Source organism: Mesocricetus auratus, unplaced genomic scaffold (assembly GCF_017639785.1).
Source record: "Mesocricetus auratus isolate SY011 unplaced genomic scaffold, BCM_Maur_2.0 Super-Scaffold_100004, whole genome shotgun sequence".
NCBI classification, from domain to species: domain Eukaryota; kingdom Metazoa; phylum Chordata; class Mammalia; order Rodentia; family Cricetidae; genus Mesocricetus; species Mesocricetus auratus.
The window spans coordinates 53,371,658-53,395,869 of NW_024429189.1; the positions used below are offsets into that span (position 1 = coordinate 53,371,658).

At 47.4% G+C, this 24,212-nt stretch overlaps 1 long non-coding RNA gene across 1 annotated transcript; it reads left to right on the plus strand.

Annotated features, from left to right (window-relative positions):
* The first annotated feature begins 17,196 nt into the window (after positions 1 to 17,196).
* Positions 17,197 to 19,626, plus strand: LOC121140415. The gene is made up of 2 exons (XR_005877247.1): positions 17,197 to 17,650; positions 19,210 to 19,626. It is a non-coding gene; the product is annotated as an uncharacterized LOC121140415 (long non-coding RNA).
* Positions 19,627 to 24,212: the final 4,586 nt, after the last annotated feature.

A 24,212-nucleotide genomic window follows, 5' to 3' on the forward strand; every position in this document is an offset into this window, starting at 1 on the left:
GTCCGGGATCGGGGCTTCCTCTCTCTCAACTTTCCCAGAAAATATGCAGTTTCTTGGGTAGTTTCCCAGCTCAGCGCCCCTCCTCTTGCCCTGTCCCCGGAGATGGTTTGCGTCCCTTAGGAGAACTTCAAGATTTCACTTTGTCTTTGGTTCCCAGACTCCGAGCCCTGTTTGTACAACCATAGCGATAGTGTGCATAGGAGTTTGTGTGAACAAGTGTGTGTGTAGGTGCGTGCAGACACTTGGGCAGGTGTAGCTGAGTGCTGGCCTAGATCCCCGTCGGAGAACCGGGCGGGAGTATGCGAGTGTGCGCGCTGTTTTCACACTGGAGAGCTGTGTGAAAATTTTGCGCGCGCGCGAGTTTGGGATGGGATGCGAAGGGTGTATGCACGCGGGTGTGTTGTATACACCTTAACGCTTTTACAAACGGGTGTAAGTTTGGGCGCGTGCGGGGTGTGTGTGTGTGTGTGTGTGTGTGTGTGTACGCGCGCGCGCGCGCACGCGCTCGTACCCATTTACTTGACGTGCCCCAAAGGGGATATCTCATCCCTCGCCAGAGGGCAGAAGAGGACCCAAAAGAAGGAGCCGACTGTTAGTTTCACAGAAACACCTAGCCCTTTTATAGAGGGGTGGAAAGGGGCCTCATAGGGGTCCTAGACGCCTCTAGTGGCCTCTTTCGTGGCACTATCAGCCAATCCCTGACCTAAGCGCCTTCTTTTAAAGGCCTCTATGCCCTTTGTCCTAGTCCTGGCCAGCCCAGGGTGCCCAGGAGTTGAGAGCCACTAGGTGAAGGATAGCTGGGGGAGCCGCTCTGGGGATTGTCGCCCAGCGGGGCCGGCGGGTTGGGAATTGCTGCAGTGATGCGTGCTGCGGGTGCCGGGGTCATCTGGACGCAGCCGGACCTGTCTGGGACAGTGTGGGAAGCACTCCTGTGACTGGAGCCGAGGAACCCTTAGTTCGGACACCTGGCCGCTCCTTTCTTTTCTATGCCAGGGAGCAACGCTGTGTACGGCATACAGTCGGCACTTTATAAATGCTAGACCCATTCTTCTTATTCATCCCATGCTCCATTTGTAATCTGTCATTCTTCTCTCGTACTCTTTCGATTTCTCTCATTTTCTCCCCCAACTCTTATTCATATTTTATGATCACCATCTCAATTCTCTCCTTCACATCCCCTCCCTTACCTTCTCTGTCCTTTCCTCCCCCAATATGCGTATGCCTTCTTGTCTTCTTTGCCGCTTCCTTTTAAAAGATTTTTATTCATTCATTTTTTTTTTGTGACTACCAGCCGCTTGGCCTCTCCACGTCTACACGTAGCCTCTCCTTTGTCTTCCCTCCCTCCCCTTCCCTTTCATCTGGTTCCCTGGCGGGGTGGTGGTGGTGGTGGCTCTCAGCCTTCTGCACCTCACGCTGGAGTGCCCCCTGCCGGTTCTGTCTTTTGTTACTTCCCAGCCTAGCAGTCCCTGAATTTTCTCTCCAGCTTTTCTCGTTTCCAGGTCAGGAAGAAACAAAAAGGGGTGTATGTGGGCCTCCTGTCCCTCTTTTAAAAGGCATGAGTAGGGCCCTGCGCTTCCCTGGGTCCCACTCTGCGCAGGGCCCGCGCCTGGGGTGGGGGTAGTGCTGGAGGGGGCGGCGGGGAGGGAGTGTTGGGGGTAGCCGGGTGGGATTTGGCGTCCTTCCCCGGAATGAGCCGCGGCACAATCTGTCGCTGGGTTTGTTTGCCGAGCTGCCTCCGGAGCGCAATGGGGCTGGCTCCCGGGGAGCGAAATATCACAAGATGCGGAGACAGACGCTGAGGGGCGGGTGGGCGGCGGGCTGACTCAGGTGTGCTTCATCGACTCCCTGGGCCGCAGCTCTTCTGAGAGGGGTGGGAGGGGACACTGGCCCCCAACACAGGCTGGCAACCAAAGCTTGGAGGGGAGCCCCATTCCGTGATGAGCTGCGGGGAAGAGGGTCCTTCGCTCCAGGCCTCTCCTTCAGCCCAAAGCTGGGGTTCCCGAGACAGTCTCAAGCTCTTTAAGCCACCGCCTTGTACAGGGGTCCGGGTTTCCCATGGTTATCCGCTGACTCACCGCTTCCCACTCTAGAGTGCCAGCGTTTTGAGGGCAGGAAATGCTTCTCATACAGTGTGTCCAACAGGTGCTGAGCAAGGCTGCTGGACCACTGGCTGGTGGGTGGGCGGGGGCTAGTATTGGTTTCCCAGGATCTCCTGCATTTGGTCCTCCCCGTGGGCTATTCCCACCCCTTGTTTCTCCCGGTATTTACATTTGGGGTCTCCTCTCCTTACACCTCTTGGCAGCTCTCTCCGGATCAGAATACCAGCTTTCTTTAAGTACCCCGGACCATTCACTCTGTTCCTTATGCCTCCATTTCCTTATTTTGTACTTAGAGATTTATACTACTCATCAGGACACATAAATCTTCGTCTCTCCAGGCCAGCTGGCTTATCACTGTTTCGGGGCCATCGTTTTTTGGTACGGGCTGTCCCACTAGAAGCAGACCCCGTGATGGGCTTTTGCAGTTAAATGTTTGGAGATCCCAAGGAGTAGGCTGATGGCACAGAGTGATGGGGGGTGTGGTTTGGTCACGCAGGCCCATCTCCCGCCTGGACAGTGGGCCAGGCTCCGGGTACTTCTTGGTCACAGAGCTGGCCCGCCCTCTGGTGGTTGTAGGTAGAGCTGCAGTCCCGCTGGAAGACAAAGCTCTCTGGAAGGGGGTTGATGAATATAGACTATTTCCTGAGCAAGCCAGTGTCTGGGGGGAAAAGTGGGCTTCTAAAAGAACTCGCAGAAGAAGTGGGATATTGCCACAAACGATCCTTTATTTATCCTATGGGCACGACTAGTCTCATTGTGTCACTGGGACCCCTCTTCCTTCTGGTGACCCCACTTAGTGAGTTGACAGAGCCCTCTCCTAAACTCCGACTATTTGGTACCTTTAGTATTAGAATCCAGGTCAGTGAATGTACACTGTGGGATTGCTCAGTGGTCCTGAACACTCTGCAGAGTACATGCTTCTCTCCGCAACTCACTGGTTAAAACAAGTGACGGTCACCAAGTGTTTCCTAAGCCTCCAGGCTTCTCGTGTAGGAAAATGGAAGTTAGTTTCTTAGTTTCCAGACCATAGAGCTGACTGAAGATTAAATGCCATAAAGCATGAAAGACTCTAACAGCCTGTTTGCTCAATAATGCTAAGTAATGTCATTATTTGTGCTTTGAGCCTAAGGTGACCCAGAGACTGGATTCTGTGGTCTAAGGGTAAAGGACAGAGTTAGGACCTAAGTTTACCAGTGCTCCACTTGGGAGTCCTTAGTCATAATGGCCCCCTAGTGAACCAAACTCTCCTAGTACATGCCAAGGTTGCCCAGTCAGGGTTCCCAACCTGACCCAGAAGTTCCAGCCTGAATTCTGACTGTGAGTGAACCTGCGGTAGCCTTTCCAGGGCTTCAATTTCCCTATTGTTGAAAAGAGCATCATGGGGTTGGTGTTCCTGGGAGTGTGGCTTCCTGGCGTTCCTGGTTCTCTGGGGCTTCTGAGATGGAAGCTACCGAGAATGGAGTCTGTCAGCCAGATTTCACACGGCTCTCACCGTCCCAGCTCTGGGGGTGGAGTTTGGGCTCCAGCAGACAATCAGGGTTTGTAGAGATTCTGCCGAACCTCATCTGGGCCTCCTTAGCTCTCACTGTCCACCACGCAGGGCTGGTGAGCGTTCCCCTGCATTCCGATGATCTGGCCAGTGGCCACACATGCTGCATAATCTTGCCGATGCACCTGTACATCCCAGTTTCTTCTCCCCGAGCCTTGCTCTGACAGCCTGGTGGGGACAGAGTTCCCCATCAGATCCTTTCTAAATTGAGGAAGAAAAAGTCCCAAGCCATATTAGTTTAAAGGTCAAGTTTGGGACCTAGAGAGGTGGCTCAGTGGTTAAGAACACCGGTTGCTCTCTCGCAGAGGACCAGGGTTCTGTTCCCAGCATCCATATGGCAGCCCACAACTGCCTGTTGTTATCCGATTCCTGTTATTTATGGTACTGTGTGTAAGTGTTTACTTCAGGCCACCAACTTCTGTGCACTGGATGATTCAGAGGAACTCCATGAGGGAGCATTTGTTTATAGTCCCCTTAACAGATGGAGCACAAGCTTGAAGAAGCTGGAGCCATCTTGTACCTGTGCCCGAGGAGTCTGGCCTCGAACCCCATGCTCTTGGGACTCTTCTAGCCTTCCTCTAGCCAATATCCATTCATGGGATAAGAACTACTTAAGGCCAGGGAGATGTGCCCTCCTGGAGCCCATATGCTCCTGGTGGTGACTACAGTCTTTTTCTCAAATGGCCCCACTCCCCTGTGAGGATGCCCATGAGCCTTTCCTTTTCTTCCCTTCTGTGTCCCCACAGCAGAATCTGGGCTCCCAGGAGCTTTAGAGACCTCAGAACCTGCAGTAAGGGCCGTTTGGGTGCATACCCCAAGGACCCTTGTTTAGGTGAAACTATAGTTGTAAGAGTCTAGGACACAGTATATTTCTGTATAGAACCATATGGAATCCAATCATTCTAAATTTGAACCTGGGTTTCTAATATTAGGTTTCTTTGAAGAATGTGGGAATGGTGCCTGTGGCTTGGGAAACAAGGGTTACTTTGAGGGGGAAATCTTGCTTGCTTTGACTGCTGTTCGAGGAGAGAACTCCCAACCTATGCTACATAGTATTTCTACTCGCACTTGTGCCCCATTCTTGTACATGTTGGGGTCCGCTCTGCCAAGAAGTCACATGACTTCATCAGAAGGAGACAAGACAGAGAAGCCACAGAGCCAACCTCTGCATCTAGATACATAGCAACCTCTCCTTTCTTGCAGCCCCATGCAGTGCTGAGTCCTGGAGGCTTCCTGGAGGCTTAGTAACTCAAAAGTTGGGTCCCACTGTGTTGACAGAGCTCCCTCTTGGCTGAAGAAGACTCCTCGTCTCCACAGACCATGAACTTGCTAACTTGCCTAGTGCAGAGTCCACATTTTCTCTGATTCTATTCATTTGGTGTGCCTGGAAGCAACCCTTACCCTTGATGTCAAATACACACAGAATGTGTGTGACTAGAGCCGGAGCAGCTCTAATCCTAGTTATGGTACAAGTGTCATGTTGGTATTTCTCAGAGGGTGAAAAATTAAAGTGGGGGTGGGGGTGGGGTAGTGCTTAGAGGTTCTGCTTGTGGCGTTTATTAGATGGGTTGCCTTGGACTCATTCAGCCCGGGAACCATAGGAGAGAGCAACAAGACAATGGGTCCATCCTATTACTGTAACCTCCTATCTTTCCGATGGGACCAACCTATTTGCTGTAACTTCCTATCCTTCCATTTCCTCTTTGAAGGTATCACACACGGCTGGGTGCTTTATCATCTCTTCACTGCGGGGTCCTCTTTGGAAAGAGTTTCCTTAGCTATATTCTTTCCCCTTCAGTTCCACTAGATTCTCCAGGGAAGGCAAGTTCATGGGAGAGAGGAATTGTAAGACGGTGTTGAAGAGAAGGGTCACAAGCCTTAAAAGAGGGACATAAGACCCCTGTAGACTGGGGGTCTGGAGTCACTTCCCAGCCCAAGCCCCCATTAAGATCCTGAGGACAGACATCTCTGCCTTTTTAGTGCATTTCCCTCGATTAATCTGAGAATTAATTTTCCTAAGGTGTAGTCTTGATCATGCACCGTGCTGCTGAGAAGCCTCAGTGGCCACATCTGGCTGGCAAATGATTCGTATCTGTGGAGGTGCTCCCTCAAATCCATCACCCAGATTGAAAGGCTTCAACAGACAAAGAGGTGGCTGGTTGCTTCACCAGTTGGGTAGGGAGAGAGCAAACAGATACTTGGAAAATAGTTCAAACTGTTTGTGATCAAAGAGATGGAAATGAAAGCTGAATCGGGATAGCATTTCAGACTGATTAAATTAGCAGAATTTAACAGACATCATCATCTTGCGCTGGCAAGACTGGGCGAAGTCTGTGCTTCTGAGTCTTTGGAAGCAGTGTGCAAGTCTGCGAAACAGTCAAGTGAATGTAACGGGAGCCTTGAATGTATTATTATCTTTTGACCCACTAAGTTCGCTTCTGGGAATTGGTCTAAAGAATATAATTCAATAGGTTAAAAAAAAAAGTCCTAGGCATGCCACTAGCATTTCTCTCTTTCATTTCTCCAGGCAGTGAGATGGTTAAGAAATCCAGGGCTGATCTATTCAATTCAATACTGTACACCCTCAAAAATGGTAATGATCAAGGATATGCAGAAACATGGAAACTGTTTATAACGCATTTGTTGATAAAGGGCAGGGCACAAAATTTGCATGAATACTGACTGCAGACATGCAAAACAAGTACTCATCTGACAAAGTCAAGAGGAGAATATGCAAAAATGAAAATTGTTGGGAGAATGACGGGTGGTTTTCCTTTCTTGTTTAACCGTCTTCTTTGGTAATGATGTTGAAATTTATTTCCACGACGGAATGGGTTCTATAACAACAACATCTTATATGGCCAATGAAATTGAAGTGCTTAGCTTATGCTCACAATCATCACACTTACCAGGCCCTTCCTACACACCAGGAAGTGAAGTGAGCACCTTGTGCATGTGACTTCATTGAATCTTTGCAGGATCCTGTGACAAAAAATACCACTCCTTGGACAACCAATGACTGGCCCAACCACAGATTCATGCGAACAAGAATGTGCCCAGCCCTGCCACTTCTTGGAGTGCCAGGATAGTGTTTTGCATCTATGAGTGTTAAGTCCTGCTAAAGAGAGGGAGAAAAGATTGTATGAGCCAGAGAGGTCAAAGTCATCACAAGAAAACTCACACAAACAACTAACCTGGCTCATAGGAGCTCGCAGAGTCTGAACCTACAACTAGGGAGCCTGCATGGGACTGGCCTATGCACTCTACACATATGTGGCATTTATGTAGCTTGGTCTTTTTGTGAAACTCCTAAGATGTAGCTTGGTCTTTTTGTGAAACTCCTAAGAGTGGGAACAAGGGCTGTCCCTAATGCTTTGGCTGGCTTTTGGAGACCTATTCCTCATACTGTGTTGCCTTACCCAACCTTAATATAAGGGGAGTGGCTCAGTTCTATGGCAACTTGATGTGCCATGCTTTGTTGATACCCACGAGAGGCCCCTTTCTCAACAGAAACAGAGGAGGAGTGGATGGTGGGGGGGGGGACTGCAGTTGGGATGAGAAACCAATACATTTAATTTAAAATCATACCACTCCCTTTTATAGATTAGGAATCTTAGTTCTGTCGTGGCTAATCCAACTGCCCAGTCTGTTTGATTCATAGAGCTCATGTTGAATTCTAAAATTGTCATCGTATATTAGTGTTTGAGGAACTTCAGTTACTAATGTATTACCATCACAATTTGGGGGATGACTGTGGTTCACATACCATGTAAAACGAATCACTTAGCTTTAAAATTTCAATCAAATCACATTTAAAACATGTAAATGCTTTCATTAGTGTCTTCTTTCTGAAGCTATCCATTATTTATGTATCTATTTATTTTCATTTTACGTCTATGGGTGTTTTGCCTGCATGGGTGCCTGGGTGTCAGGTAACTCAGAACTGGAGCTACAGATGGCTGTGACTCATCATGTGGGTGCTGGGAACTGAAGCTAGGTCCTCTGGGTGCTCTTAACTGCTGGGCCGTCTCTCTAGCCTCCCCATTATCCATCCATCCATCCATCCATCCATCCATCCATCTATCTATCTATCTATCTATCTATCTATCTATCTATCTATCTATCTATCTATCTATTTGTCTATCTATCATCTGTCTATTTATGTGACTATTTTTGTTGTGTGTGATGCATGTGTATATGCTCATGTGTGAGCCCATGCATGTAGAGGCCAGAGATCGATGCTGGATGTCTTTCTCATTTACTCTTCACCTTTTTTATGTGTATGTGTCTGCATGTTTGTTTGAGCACATGCATTTGGGAGGCCACAGAAGGCAGGGAAGGGCCTCAGATCCCATCAGATACTGTGGAGCTGGAGTTGCAGGCAGTTATGAACTGTCTGTGCTGATGTGGGTCCTGGGAACCAAACTTAGAACCTTTGGAAGAGCAGTGAGTATTCTTAACTGCTGAGCCAACTCTCCAGTCCTCCACCTGACTTTTTTTTTTTTTTTGGAGAGAGAGCATGGAATCGCTTCTTAAGTGGGTTGGTTGTATTTACAGTGTTTTAAAAATTGCAGTGATCTCATGTATCTACCTTTGGGTAAAATCCTTGCCACAAAGAGAGTGTCAGTCTCTCACCCCAGTATTACCTCCTCCACACGCTTCTCAACTCGACTTCTAAGGCCTGAATCCTCACCTGCTTTTTCTCCTTAGCCTGAGCTTTCCCAGCCCCTCTTACAAGATGCATTCAGAACCACACCCTCTACCTCAGGAACGACAGCCTCACCAAGTCTTGCCTGAGTTAAGTCTAGATCAATGCCATTCACAGAGGAAACTTGGGTTCAGATGCTTGCCTGCTACAATGCCACTACCTGGGACTTTGCATGCCTTTTGTCGTCTGGCTATTTATAACAACCAGACAAGGTTTCAAAAAGATTTATGCTTTACACATTAGGAAGATGAGGTCCCCCATGAGCTAAGGCATAAATTGTAGAGAGACCAAGTATTCGAAACTGGGCCATATTGACCCTTGTCAGCAATAGGATCAGGTGGAGGTGGAGGCAATAGGATCAGAAGTTCAAGGACATCCTTGACTAGGTAGTGAATTCTGGGGAAGCCCAAGAGACAGTTGAAACCTTGTTTAAAAACAAAACACAGTAAAACAAGTTTCCAGATTCAAGCCTGGCATCACTAGATTCCCAAAGGCCTTCATCTCACTGATCTGCACCTGGGTCTTATTCACGATCAGGATCATCTAGCAGGCCAACAGCTCCCCTCTGTGTACTCTCCAAAGCTGATCTATGAGTTGCTTGCCTCCCCAGAATGTGCAGAAGAGAGGGACTCTCATCTATCACAGGTGCGGGTGTTAATTGGTATGGCTGCTTTGAAGGTCAGTTTGATAAATGGCTATTAACTTTAAAATGTACTTACTCTTTGATCTAGAAATTCATGTTTTAGAAAGGGATCCTGCAGTTACTCTTGAAGTATGAGTGTGACTATGCTGCCTTGTTTGCAGTTGCTTATTATATTGTCAAGCAACCTAATATCACCAATGAGGAATTAGGGACTCAAATCCTACTCCACATATGAATGTCCCCAAATTATCATTAACTTAATACAAATTATAAAAAGAAGAATGAGGGCTATATGTTCTTTTTTGGGACAGAATTAAATATACTAAAGTGGCTGGAGAGATGACTCATTGGTTAAGAGAGTATATTGTTCTTCCAGAGAACCTGTGTTCAGTCCCAACACCCACACTGGGCAGCTTGCAACTGCATGTAACTCCAATTCCAGGATCCAACATGCTCTTCTGACGTCCATAGCATGTACATGGTGCACCTACAGACACACACACACAGGCACACACAGGAACACACACACACACAGGCACATATAGGAACACACACACACACACAGGTACACATAGGAACATACACACACACAGGCACACACAGGAACACACACACACAGGCACACACAGGAACACACACACACAGGCACACACAGGAACACGCACACACAGGCACACACAGGAACACACACACACACAGGCACACACAGGAACACACACACACACAGGCACACACAGGAACACACACACACAGGCACACACAGGAACACACACACACAGGCACACACAGGAACACACACACGCACATGTAAAATAAATCTTAAAAGATAAGTTAGTTAAGGGTTGGGAGATAACTGAGTGGGTAAAGTGCTTGCCCCATAAGCACAAGGACCTACGTTTGATCCCCACAAAATACAGAAAAGTTAGCATGGTGGCGCCCAGTTGTCATCCCAGAGCTAGAGAGGCAGAGAAAGATGGATGTCTGGAACTCTTTGGCAGTCCAGCCTAGCCTACTAGGTGTGTTTCCGGCCAGTGAGAGACTCCATATCAAAAAATAGGGTGGATGTCTTCTGAGAAACAACACCTGTGGTTGTTCTCCAGCTTCCGTATGCATGCATATACACGTGCAAAGATATCTCTCGTGTGAACTGACACAGGAACACACACACACACACACACACAGAACACAACACACTACAACAATTAAAGATATCATCAAAAAATAAGAGAGCAATTAAACAATATGCTGCCATCTGTGTCAAAAGCATGTGGGGGTGAAATAGTGATACGATAACTATACACACATTGTTCCTTTAGATGCAGAGGCTGCCTCTGGAAGGACTCAGAGGAAAGAGTAACACAAGCTGGCCAGCATCATGGGTTGGACTAGAAGACTAGGAAGAGGGGCAGTGACTGGTCCTGATGCTAGGTTTGTGCTACGTGAATCTCAAGATAATTTGGTGGGTTTGGGGATATGATTTGAGCAAGAGAGATTGTGGAGACTCTAACTCCTTCAGCATCACCTTGCACCACAATTTTTGGGTGCTCTTGATACTGATATTTTGATATTGTCAAAAGGCTGAAAAGTGTTTTTCCTTCCTTTCCTTCCTTCCTTCCTTCCTTCCTTCGTTTTTGTTTTTGTTTTTTTTTGTTTTGTTTTGCAGTTGTTGAGAAGGATGTGGGAGATCAAACATAGGGCCTCATGAATACTCTGTGAGCTCTATTCCTAAGCTATGACTCTTATCCTAGACTTATGTTTTACTTTATAACCTTTGTACTTTAAAACAAAACCTGGTGCATGTATTATCTCTTTAATAATTGAACGTTTAAAATTAAAAACAGAAGAATTTCTTGCTTGAGTCATCCACTTAAGAATGGGGTCTTTCCAGGTTGCAAGGGGAGCCTCAATACCTGCGGTCTACAGGAGGAGGAGGAGGAGGAGGAGTCAGGGTGTTGGGCTCTAAACACCATTCTTCTACCACCTCAGGACCTAGGGTCCTTTCTGGCTTGTCCATAGGTAGGTGTCTGGTCATGTGCATTTCAGGGGCTTCCACATCTAGAACTTTTTGTCCTTTATTCCTTTCATTTTCTTCTTTTTTTTTTTTGAGACATTTGTTTCCCTGTGTAGCTCTGGCTGTCCTGGAACTCTCTCTGTAGACTATGTTTATCTGCCTGCCTCTGTCTGCAGAGTGCTGGATCAAAGGTGTGCACCACCACCACTGGACTGTAAAGAGAAGCCTTCCCGCCAGCCTGGTTCCAGAGCCGCATCAGTCCCAAATGAACACACAGGAGGCTATATTAATTATGAAGCTGTTGGCCTTGCTTGTTTCTTACTGGCTAGCTCTGACTTAAGTAATTACCCCATAATTGTTAATCTAAGTATTTCTCTTATCAGAGAACTTTCTGAGTTTCCTACCCCATGGCGTTACATCTTGACTTCCTGTGTTTCTCCTGTATTTCTCCTACCCAGAGTCCTCCTGGATTTCTAGTCCTACCTATCTTGGTTCCATATTGGCCAACCCCACCTATCTTGGTTCCATATTGGCCAACAGTGCTTTATTGACATATACACAGGACTTCCCCCATCACTTTCCCTAGTGTGGCTTCATCATAAACCAGATAAGTTGACTTCTAGGACAGCCAAGACTACATTTTTATGTAGTGCTGGGTATCAGCTGAGCCACAGTCTTCAGCCCCATCCACTTCATTTGTGAGTGATTACTGGATGCAAATACTGGTTCAGGGCTGGAGACTGTGTAGTAACCAGATGCAGCTGTGACACTGTGACAGGGCTTGCTATCATAAGGTTTGGCTCAGAACTCCTAATTTTCAACAAAGCGACTTCATCCTGAACTCCATGTCTCATCTCCACCCTCCTCCAATGTCCTCTCACTCTCTGGTTTGGGAGTGAAATGTCCTTCAAACCCTGAGACTCAGGTCCTAGCAAGCAGAAGTGGGCCCCTGAGGTTGAGTCTTGAAGGTCATTTTTACTTCTGGTTCAGCTCTCGCTCTCTATGTTCTGATCCACCAAGATGTGAACCGCTACCTTCTGCCACCATGCCCTCCCTCCCCGCCATGAAGGACTGACACCACTGGCGTATAAATCCTTCCTCCCTTAAGTCATTTCTGTCAGGTACATCACCACAGTGATGGGGAAATTAACCACACAACGCTTACCCCTCCTGATCAGCCCTTTAAGTTATTTACTCTTTAGGTTTATTATTTGTTACCAATCTTCTCCTACTAGGGTGTAAAGAAGAATTTGCAGCTTTTTAATTTTTTTTTTCCGAGACAGGGTTTCTCTGAGTAGCCTTGACTGTCCTGGAATTCTGTAGACTAGGCTGGCTTCAAACTCGTAGATCTTTTTACTCTTAAAGCCTGACTCCACGTGGGAATGGAAGACACTATGGTAAGTCAATTCTGAAGTTAGAGAATCAGGCCTGCTCTGCTTGCAGTGTGTAGAGCCCTGGCTGTTCCAGCAGGCGGAAGCCACTGAAGGAGGTGGAGCCTGCAGGAAGCCTACTGCCTCCCTTCCTCAGCACTGGAGCCCTGACTGAGCGGCTGTCTGGCCTTGGCAGGTGCGGGCGATTGGCCATGGTTAGGTGTCACCCGAAGGCCCAGGGAGATTGGCGCGTATCTGGCCTTACCTGGCTTGACTCTAACATGGAGTGTCAGCAATAGACGTTGATCCTGCTCCCCTTGCCCACTTAGGTTGTTTTGTACTCGAGCCTCCTTATCACTCGATTGGGCAGTGACAGCTCTTAAGTGTCACTTTTCCTGAGGCGAGACACCTTTCAGGTGTGGACACTTGATGGTTTTTTCTCTCCCTGGGAAGTATCTATACATCCAGAGGGGGCTCAAGCTCAAACTGAAAGAAAGCCAGTCCAGCCTGCCTCTTCCTGCGATCTTCTGATGGGTCGGGCAATGAGGAGGGAATGAGGACATGCTTTGCTTTACAGATTGCAGAGTCTTGTAAATGCAACCGAGGAGAGAGAACTCCCATCTTCCACAAAGGAAATCCTCACATGCAGCTATGAAGGATGGTTAGAGAGGCTCAGCAAAGAGAAAGAGCGGGGCCTTGAGTTTACACTGCTGCTACGCCTTCCATAGGAGCGTTCATGGTTGTTTTCTTTTTAATAGAACAGACACACAGGCCTTGAGCTGCTGCTACCCCTTCCACAGGAGCGTTCATGGTTGTTTTTCTTTTTAATAGAACACACACACACACACATAATAAAACTTATAAAAATTTTAGTGTTATTGGTGTGAGTGTATTATAGTACGCGTGGCAGTCAGGGAACAATTTTCTAGAGTCTGTTCTCCCTTTCCACCATGGGTTACAGGTCATCAAGCTTGCACACCCTGCACTTTTAACCAACAAGTCACCTCACTAACACAATTTATGCTGAAAAAGAATGAAAGGGGGCATGGGGATACGGCTCAGTTGGTGGGGCACTTATCTAGTGCATCAATAGTCTAGGTTTAGTCTCCAGATGTTAGCAAGCCCAGCACCTGGGTAGTAGAGAAAGGAGGATCAAGTTAAAGTCAGTGAGCTAGTGAGATAGGCCTGAGCTACAGGAGATCAAAAGAGAAAAAGGAGGGGGAGAGGGAGGGAGGGAGGAAGGGAGGGAGGGAGGGAGGAGGGAGGGAGGGAGGGAGATGCGTTCATTTGAGTGTGGTGGGCCTTGCCTGATCATCGCCAGTTCTTCCTGGAGAAGTTCCACCTTACAAAGGGAGACCCTCCAATCCTCTGAGGATAGAGGTTTGGGGTCTCAGCTGGGTTCTGTCCATAGCAGGAGAAGGCAGCCAATGGTGGTGGAAAGTGAGATAAGAGCAGAGACACTACACTTCCTGTCAGCTCCCAGAGGGTGGTCCGCAAGACAGGAAACCATTCGTCCGCTTGGCATGTTGTAAACAGAAGCTGTTCCACAGACTAGTACACTCTGTGTGTTACTGGAGAGAAACTTTGATGAAGTTCCATGTGATGAGTACCTTTTTGGTGTAAGAATTTATTAAAGGAAAAAAAAGATTTTTTTAAGGATTAGTTGGTCAAGTGATAACTAGGGCCTGAGTCCCACCTCCAGAAACCATGTGAAAACAAAACAAAGCAAAGCAAAGAAAAAAAAAAAAAGAAGTCTAAGTGTTGTGGTTGGTTTGTGGACGGTAGAGCGGATTCCTGGAGCTCGATGAGCCTAGCCTAATCGCCCAGTGAGAGATGTTATCTCAAAGGGAGGTCAGTGAGAGTTAGTGAGATAGCTCAGCAGGTAAGGACCTTTGCCACGAAGCCTCTAACCTCCATGTACACATTGTGGCACATGTGTAAACACCATACACACACACACACAAAGAGAGAGAGAGAGAGAGAGAGAGAGAGAGAGAGAGAGAGAGAGAGAGAGAGAGAGAGAGAGAGAGAGAGAGGGAGGGAGAGAGAGAGAGGGAGGGAGGAGGGAGAGACTAGAGAGAGAGAGGACCCCAGTTCCATTCCTGGCGCCCACATGGCAGCTAACAACTGTCTAAAACTCCAGTTCTAAGGGGCCTCAAAACCACTTTTGGCCCACACTATACACTCATGGTACCCAGACACACATGTAGACAGAACACACACACACACACACACACACACACACACACACACACACACACACACATATAAGATAAAAGGAAATCTCAAGAAAATAAGAAGTTTTAGTTTTATTTGTGCATGCATGTCTGTGTGTGGCTATGTGCAAGCCGGTGCGGGTGCCCGTGGAGGCTGAGGGAACTGAACTCAGGTCCTCTGCAAGAGCAGCATGTGTTCTCTCCTGCTGAGCCATCTCTCCAGCTCTGGGTCACTTATGTAGTTCAGAGCACAAAGCACTGAGAGTACTGTCTGGTAGAGTGCCTTGGCCATAAAACAGGATTCCTGCAACACACATGTGAGCTTGCTGGGTCATTCTAGGAAGGAATGTCTGTTGGGACAGCCTGTCTTGCCTTGGGCAAACCATTTCAGGAAGGAGAAACTGCAGGAGGATATGTGGGCTATGGTTGCAACAGTTTCCTCACTCAAGGCCTTCACCCTGCTCCTATAAAGGGGTGCAGCAACCTTCTCCCCTCCACCCCGCAGACCCCTCAACTTCCTGAGGGAGAGAGGCTGCCCCTTGCTGTGTGCATTAGTAAACCCAGTCCTGTCTGTGGAAGGTTAGATCCCTGTCTCTGTTCTGCCTTCTGTCTCTTTACATGGACTCAAAAGTCTAACACTAGATCCAATCTAAATGTAAAGCTCCAGTGAATTTTTACACGCAGATGTCCTGGTTAGGTTCATGTCAACTTGACACAATCTAGAGTCGTCAGTGAGGAGGGCACCTTACTTGAGAAAATGCCTCAATAAGGTTGGACGGCAGGCAAGCCTTTGGGAGCATTTTTAAATTAGTGATAGATGGGGTAGGGTTCAGCCAGTTGTGGGGTGTGGGTGAGAGCACCCCAGGGCTGGTGGTTCTGTGTTCTATAAGAAAGCAAGTTGAAAACCTTGTCTCAAAAAATTAAGAAAAAAAGGAAGAAAAGAAAAGAAAAAGCAGGTAAGCAGGCCAAGCAAGCCTTGGGGAGCAAGCCAGTAAGCAGCACCCCTCCATGGCCTCTGTGTCAGCTCCGGTCTTCAGGTTCCTGCTTCATTTGAGTTTCTGTCCAGATTTCCTTCAATGATGAACACATATAAGGAAGTGAAAACTGAATAAACTCTGTCCTTCCCAAGTTGTTTTGGTCATAGCGTTTCATCACAGCAATAGTGACCCTAACTAAGACAGTAGGTATGTCACCTGCTACTTAAGGGCAGGCTGTTGGTGCTGCTTTGGGAGGTGGTTGATATGACCAGTCCTGGTTGGAGGAAGCAGGAAACTAGGTAGTGGAACTTTTGAAGTTGTGACCTAAGCCTGCCACTGATCTACGCTCTGCTTCCTGTTCCGCCGAGATATAAGCTCCTGCTGCCGTGATGGACGGTACTCTTGAAATGTGAGCTAAAATAAATTGCTGTTCTCCTGAGTTATACCATCAGGTATGTGGTCACAGCAATGAGAAAGTCACCATTGTAGAAGGCCTTCTGACTGAAGACAGCAAACCCACCCTTCCTTCCCCTCAGCGCTAACCAACTGTCCTTCTGTTCCTCTCAGTCAGCTTTGCCCATCAAGACCTTTACATGAGTAGAACTGTACAAACATTTTATGTCGCCTCTCTCCCTCTTGTCCTCCGTCTCCATCTCCCCCCTCTTCCTTTCTCCAGAGTCTTCTGTATCCCAGACTGGTCTCCTATTCATTATGTAGCTGAGGATAACCTTGAACTTCCGAAGGGCTTTGTATCATGGATTAGTTTGCATTGTGTGAATAAAGACTATTTACTCCTCTATATGCTTAATGGTGGACTACTGATGGGGCTCTTCTGAATAAACCTGTTGTGAACACTCTGTTGCTCTCAGTTGGTGGGCACACACACACACACATTCTCTCTCTCTCTCTCTCTCTCTCTCTCTCTCTCTCTCACACACACACACACACACACACACACACACGCTTCTTCAAGGTGAATCTTAAGTGGAACTGCTTGTCAAAGTGCAGGCTTGGTAGGTTTATAGTGTTGAGACTTGCGGAGTAGAATTTCCTTTCTTGTGTGTTTCTGGTGAGGGTGGGTCTCAAGGAAGACTCTGGAGAGCATTTGGAGGGTGGACAGGAAGCAGCAGTCATTTTGTAGCTCAAACACATTTTGCTTTATCTTTGGCAGGCCTGACCAGCGTGTTTCCATAGCTGGCTTCCCCTTTGCTTGGCTTCTGCTCTCGAGTCAGGAATGTCTGAAGTGACTTCCATTGGAAAGTCCCGTGGTTTCGGCAAAATACATCACCAGCAGCTGCAGCAACAAGAGCTGACAGGGATTTGAGGCTTCAGTTCATCTCTTGGGGTTCTACTTCAAGCTTATGGGGTCTACCTCTTCTTTGTCTCCAGTACTGTAAGTCTAATCATGGCTGTCTGACTCAAGGAACTGAAGCTCCAGTATGAGGTAATCTGTGTAAGATGTCTGAGTCATTATCCATAATTAAGACCAAATCCCTGTACCATACAGGACATCTCTCTCTCTCTCTCTCTCTCTCTCTCTCTCTCTCTCTCTCTCTCTCTCTCTCTCTCTCTCTCACACACACACACACACACACACACATGCACACAGACACAGTCTCTCTCACACATGCACACACCACACATATCACACACATACCAGACACACACATCATACCCCTCATACCTCCACACATACCCCCATACACACAACACACTACATATATGCACACACACAATGTCTATCCTTAGTAGTCAACTTGCCTTCATCTGGAATTAGCTAAAAAAAAATCAAGCCACTAGGCACTCCTTTGAGGGACAGTTTTTAGGTGATTGGATCACTCCAGGTCTGAAGACCCACCTTGAATCTGGGCCACACCCTCTTATGGCAGTTGGTATAAAGGGCAAGGGAGAAAGAGGCTTTGCTCTTTGCCTGCATGCCCTCACTCTTTCTGGGAGTCCATTCCTTCACTGGCATTAGAGCCTCTTTCTACATTCCAACTGTTGTGGACTGACAACTACGGGATTCTCAGACTTTCTGCTACTCGCCAGCCGTTGTGGATCAGCTGCACCACAGCCTGTAAGTCGTTCTAAAAAACCTCCTTTACATAGAGATAGAGTCATATTATCAGTTCTCTTCTGGTCGAGAACACACACACACACACACACACACACACACACACACACGGACACACACACACAGAGTAACTTTTGTTCCTGGTTGAACCTGGTTGATTCAGTGTGTGTTTATTTAATGACACTGGAAACTTCCAGACACTTGCTAAGTAACTGCTCCTGCACACCTTTTCTGGTTGCCCTGCAGCCTCACCTTACCCTAATGTCTCATTCTTTTAGATTTTTACCCCTTCTGGTTGGTGGGTGGGTATTTTCATTTTAAAAACCTCTCCTTTATCTTCTTAGGAAATTCAAGAACAGGGGCTGGAGAAATGGCTCAGGGGTTAAGAGCACTGGTTGCACTTCCAGAGGTCCTGAGTTCAATTCCCAGTTCCCACATGGTGGCTCACAACCATCTGCATGCCAGAACACTATACATAATAAATAAAAAATTAAATAAAAACTTTAAAAAAATCTTTAAAAAAGAGAAATTCAAGAACAGCAGGGAAGTGGTGGCACACACCTTTAATCACAGCAGAGGCAAAGGCAGGTGGATCTCTATGAGTTCGAGGCCAGCCTGGTCTACAAAGCTACACAGAGAAACCCTGTCTTGCAAAACGAGAGAGAGAGAGAGAGAGAGAGAGAGAGAGAGAGAGAGAGAGAGAGAGAGAGAGAGAGAGAGAGAGGGAGGAATGGAGGGAAGGAGGGAGAAATTCAAGAGCAGGAAACAGACTCTTGAGCTACAAACTTATTAATGCAGTGCTGCCATTTGCAGTGAAACAATGGAACTGGAGGCCATCATTCCTAATGAGATAAGTCAGGCACAGAAAAACAAGGACAGAATGTTCTCTCTCATGGATGGGAAGGAAGTCATTCTGAAGAGCAGACAAGTGGTTCCTAGAGACTGGAACGGATGCTGCAGGGTGGGGGCAGGGGGTGTGGAAGAGGGGTGAGTGGAAATGACCCCTGCATGTTGTGTGCATGTATGGAAATTCACACTCAGTCTCATTAGTATGTACAATTAATATGTGTTAATAAAAAAGTAGGAGAGTGTCTGAGGAAAGCCTCTGTAGCTGGAGGAAGCATGCGACACAGAATTATATCTTCACCCCTCATTGGCTGCATGATCTTGGTTGACTATCTCTCTGGGCTTCAGCTTTCTCATCTATGAAATGAATTATTCATCATCACTAACAAGTATCGATTGCTTCCCAGATGCCAGACGCGGCTCTAAGCACTCCCCGTGTATACTCAGTCATCGGATTCTCTTGATTCACACGGGGTGGGTGCTCCCGTGACCCTGGACTTAGATGAGGGGAAACTGCCATAGGTAATGTGTCCACAGTAGACACACTGCAGACCCAGGATTCAAACATGGACAGTTTGGCTTCCAGCACCATGTTTTCTGTCTACAGCCCTCCATCACAAGGAAACGTGGGGCTAGAATGGTAATGTGGATGTACAGGCTCCCCAAAGCTGCAGGGCTAATATACAGTGCAGTTGCTTCCTCCTTCTCCTCCGTAGGTTGTGATTGGAACTTGCTGTGTGGTTTTGTTAAAATGCAGAAATGAGCCTAAACAGACAAGCACCAGAAAAATCCAGCTGGAATAATGATGAAGACATCCAAAAGGTAGGTTCTTCAAAGGATCCAGAAAGATCCAGGGCTGTCCGGACACAGCACCAGGACACTCTGACTTAGATATTCCAGTCCTTGGCAGGCAGGAGGCTTTGGAGGCGTGTCTGGCTCCACCTGTGTGTCAATCCATCGACTCGCTTTACTGACTTTGTACCGAATAAAGAACCTTCTAGTATTGATTTTCTTTCCCAAAAGTCTGTCCTTCCTGAAAGAGATTGTGCTGACCAGCCAACCTCAGAATTCCTGGCTGCTGGGGGTTTTCATTTCTCAGTGCAAATTAATAAATTGCATTTTGGGCTCATTAATCAGTCTCATGAGTGTGTTTAGTGTGAGCTATTTCCTCTAAACTTAATCATAACAATTCACCTTCTAGGGGGAGGGAATGGAGAAGAAATACCTTCAGTACAGTAAGAGGAATGTTCCAAAAATTTTATGAAAAAGACAGAATGTGTTGATCTGTGGCTGGAGCACCTTCAGAGTGGCTTCCTGGAGGCGGGTGACACTGGCAAAGGAGGGGACTTCAGCATGACCCTTGAGCACAGTCCCTGAGGCCTGCCCGAGTTGGAGATGTGTCTCTTCCCCTTCACTGGCTGAACGACTTTGCCAGGCTTCTGCATCTCTCTGGTCCTCATGCCCCTTATTTTTATGGTTCTCACAATGATGGCCTCCAATATGGGTTGGTGTGAGCACCAGATAACTGCAGATATTCTGAAATATCCCGGAGAGCCGATTTCAGGGCTCGTCTCACCCAGGATCTCCAAATTCACAGATGCCCAAGACATTTCTGTAAAATTTCATTATATATATATATATATATAATTCTCAAAAATAACGAAAAATAAATTACTAGTAAATGAAAAATATAGCATAGTATTTACATTTAGCCTAAGCACTTATGCTTGAAGTCCTTAGATTATTCATGGTGTGTGTGTGTGTGTGTTGCATGGATCTGAGGTGAGCGATGGGTGTCTGTGGGTGTGAAAATGTGGAGGCCCGTGAAAGACATTGGAGTCTCCTATCACTCTTTACCTACTGCCTGGAGACAGGGTCTCTCACTGAACTGGTAGCTTGCTCATTTGACTAGGCTCCCTTGCCAGTGAGCTCCTAGGATCCACTAGACTGCCCCCACGGATGCTAGCTTACAGGCATGTGGTTCTGTGGTAAAGATTTTAATTCAGATTCTTAGGATTGCATAGCAAGCGCTCTTACCCACTCACCATCTCCTCAGCCCCCATGCATGGTACTGAATACAATGTTATGCAAATAGTTATTAACGATGTTAACAAGAGCTGGGCACCACAGTGCACACCTGTAATCCCAGCACTTTAGAGACAGAGGCAGAAAGATCAGGAGTTCCAGCCTATCCTCAGCAACACAGTGATTTCAGGGCCAGCCTGGGCTACATGAGAGTCTGACATAACAAGATAAAACAAAACATGTTGCAATGATTTATTTGGGGACACAAGACAAAGAAAACAATTCCTACATGTTTAGTATAAATGCACTGTCCCCTAGCCCCCCACCCCAATATTTGAATCTGTGGTCGCCTAAACTCCAATTAGGGCAGACCAACTGTGCTGTACAAAGCTCTTCTTAGCCTGAGGCCTGGCTTGCAAAGGACACTTAGTAAATGGATGTCATTACTGTTGCTATTATGAATGCCCTGAAGGGTATTTCCACAGAGGGCATTCTGGAAGGAGTCTCATTTGGCACTGGGTACATCCTCAGGACCTAGAGACTGTTCTGTGAGTGGTGACCCTTAGGTTTCAGATGTGCAGGGCAGAATGTTCTTTGTAGTAGAGGGATCCTTCCTTGAGAGCAATCACAGTCCATTCTGTGGTTTAGCAGCAGATAAGAGCTGCCACACAATCTGTAAGAGCTCATCAGCTCGTGGTTTCTGAGTCACTGTCAGGTCATTCCAGCTTCCAAACACGAGGCCTGGGCCGGAAGGGCAGTGCCTGGAGACAACTGAACCTTATCAGAGAACCTCCTTCAGGATCAGCCTCTGCATGGAAGCCTAACATTTTAGCAGCTAGGGCTGAGAGATGCTCAGTATTTGTTTCTAGAGAAAGGAAGGGAGGCCCTACTGGGAAGGGCGCTCTCAGTAAGGTCCGGCTGCAGAGCTGGGTCCCCTGCTCTCTTGTCCTGTGCTTGTCCACAGATCCTGGTTGAAAAGAAAGTTATTGGCTCCAGACCCCTAAGGCCAAGTTCTCAGCACAAAGGAGATTTATTTGCCCCAGAGGGACAGAGGGAAGGGATAAGGGTCAAAGACAGAAGACGGAAGAAGACGGAGAAGGGGAAGGGAGTCAGGGAGAGGGGACAGGGATATTTGTTCAAGAGGGACAAAGGACTGTCTCTGGGTAGAGAGGAGACAAATGTAGCACATAGGAAAGTAGCAGTTGATAAAAGTGCAATGGGAAAACCCTGTGTTAGGATGAGGTGTTTAATTTTAGTTGGACATCTAATCAGGTGAGCCAATGGGCAATTTTGATTACTGGACTTCAATACTTTGATAGCTGGACCTTGGTAGTCAGCCTCAGGAGGAGGAAGTAAGGAATGGAGCTTGGGGCTAGCCCCAGGAATGTAATCCAATGGTTTACAGCAAAGCGGGATGAACAGGGCAAGGCCTGCCGGAGTCACATGCTGGAGTGGCTAGTTGTCCCTTCACTGGTGAGTCCTTCCTTGAGTTCACCACAGAGTAGAGAAGGATGGACAGCATGCTTAGAGGGTATTTGGAGTTCCATTCTACATGTGTCTCCAGGGAAGAAAGAAATAGACAAAAGCAAGACTATCCAGGCTTGGAAGGGAGAAATAAAGGCAGGTCACAGGCTAAAGAAAAAGGAGTCCCCAGAACAGAAAGCAGAAAGAATGCCCTATCTCAGGTGAAGAGTGTTTGGAGATCCAATAGAGGGAGCAGACGTTAGGACCTGGGAAAGCTTCTATCTCCAGTCTCCCTCAGAGCCACACAGCTAAGGGCCTTGTATCCTGTGGTCACTCTGAGGTGGCATCCTGGACTTACTGGCTGACAGGGGTACTAGGATTCTTGGGGTCCCAGAGGAGGTAAAGTGTGTGTGCGGGTGCGGAGTGGGGGTTGCTGCTCCACTCCTGTCCACATTGTAACTCCTGTAACCGTAAGTCGCCCCGTCCTGCACGCACTGTCCTGTCACACCTGGGGCCTTATCTTGCAGGGCTCAGCCAGCAAGACTTTGTGTCCTGCACTTGGGCTCTGGGAGCCCTTTGGGAGAAGGAGGATTTGACTTGACTAAGTTCTAGCTCTGGTTGAGACCCTTGGCAGGAGCTGAGCAGTAAGAGTGAGGGGTTGAGATGAAACTCTGAGGAGTGGAGAGCTGGAGAGAAGCAGAGAAAGAAATGATTGGGAAGGAAGGGAGGAGAGAAACACACATGGAGCCTGGGCAGGAATGGGGAGAGGCAGGTAGGGGGTTTGTGGACGAAGGACAAAACAAAAGACAGGCGGGGTCGGAGGACAGAGTTGACCTGGACAGTTAATATAATCCCAGAAAAGGAATTCCCACCACTTACAGAACACGGGCAGCAAAGGCTGCATATGACTCCCTAATGGGTGAGGCTCACACTCTAGGTCAGTGCAGCTGGCTCCCTAACAGGTGAGTCGCAGACCCCAGGTTGGCTTCCAGTCACTAAGTCAGAGTGAGCTTGGAGTACAGACCAGCTCTTCTCTTCTCAGAAACGCTAACAGGGAGGGGACAAAACAAGACAGAGATACCAGTAACAAATCAACATAATAGCCCTGTAAGCAGAGCTCGCACAGTTGGCTGGTCATTTATCCTGACTAAAACAAAAACCAGGTCTCTCATAAGAGACAGAACCAGAAGGCCAGGCCCTCTGCTTTTGGCATCTCTGCCTAGCTCAGGAGAATGAGGAAAGACTCCTTGTTACCTGTTTCTTCTCAAACCTCAGAGGGCCTCGGCCCCTTAACCCTAATGAGACCCCCCAAGAGGCCTGTCCCTCTTACCCAGGAGAAGGCCCCCTAAGAGGCCTATTTTTGTAAACAGAACTGAATTCAGTATGCAGACTCACTTCCTAGGAGTGCCACAAGGACTATACCCATTTTGGTGTCTGGGCCACACAGCAGTTACTACAAACCTTTCTCGGCTCAGTGGGAGGCATGGAGTACTGGGGTATCTCCATAGAGCAACTCCTCTAACTCCTCTACTTCCTAGGGCAGTCAAAAGGGAGGCTGAGTCCTGGTGGGTTGGAGTTACCTTTCTGGGGCCTCTAAAAAGTGAAATAACCCATGTGAAAGACATAGACAGCTGCACAAATTAAGTCAATTAAAAGCTAAGAATCCTTTCATTTTGCCGGGCGTTGGTGGCATACGCCTTTAATCCCAGCACTCGGGAGGCAGAGGCAGGCGGATCTCTGTGAGTTCGAGACCAGCCTGGTCTACAGAGCGAGTTCCAGGACAGCCTCCAAAGCCACAGAGAAACCCTGTCTCGAAAAACCAAAAAAAAAAAAGAATCCTTTCATTTTGACCAGAGTGACCTAGCATGGGCTAATGCTTCAGTCTCTTGGTGTTGAAGCTCAGGGGTACAGCGTTTTCAAAGGCAAAACCCACAGAAGCCACAGTTACTTCAATGTCAGATGAGGGTCAGGGCAGTGTAGCCTTGAAACATCTGCTTAGGTGGAACACAGTGGTTACTTCAGGTACAACATGACAATTAATTTTGATTTGTACCTTTTTCAGTTATTTTAGGTTATGTTTAGTTTGTACAAACATTACTTCTTTTGGTTATCCACTGGACCATGGTTAGGGTCATGGAAATCTCAAATGTGTTGTCCAGTAAGATGTGGCTGTTGGGAGGCAGAGGGTTGAGGGGTCTAAGCAGACACGAATGGAGTCAGGACACGATGG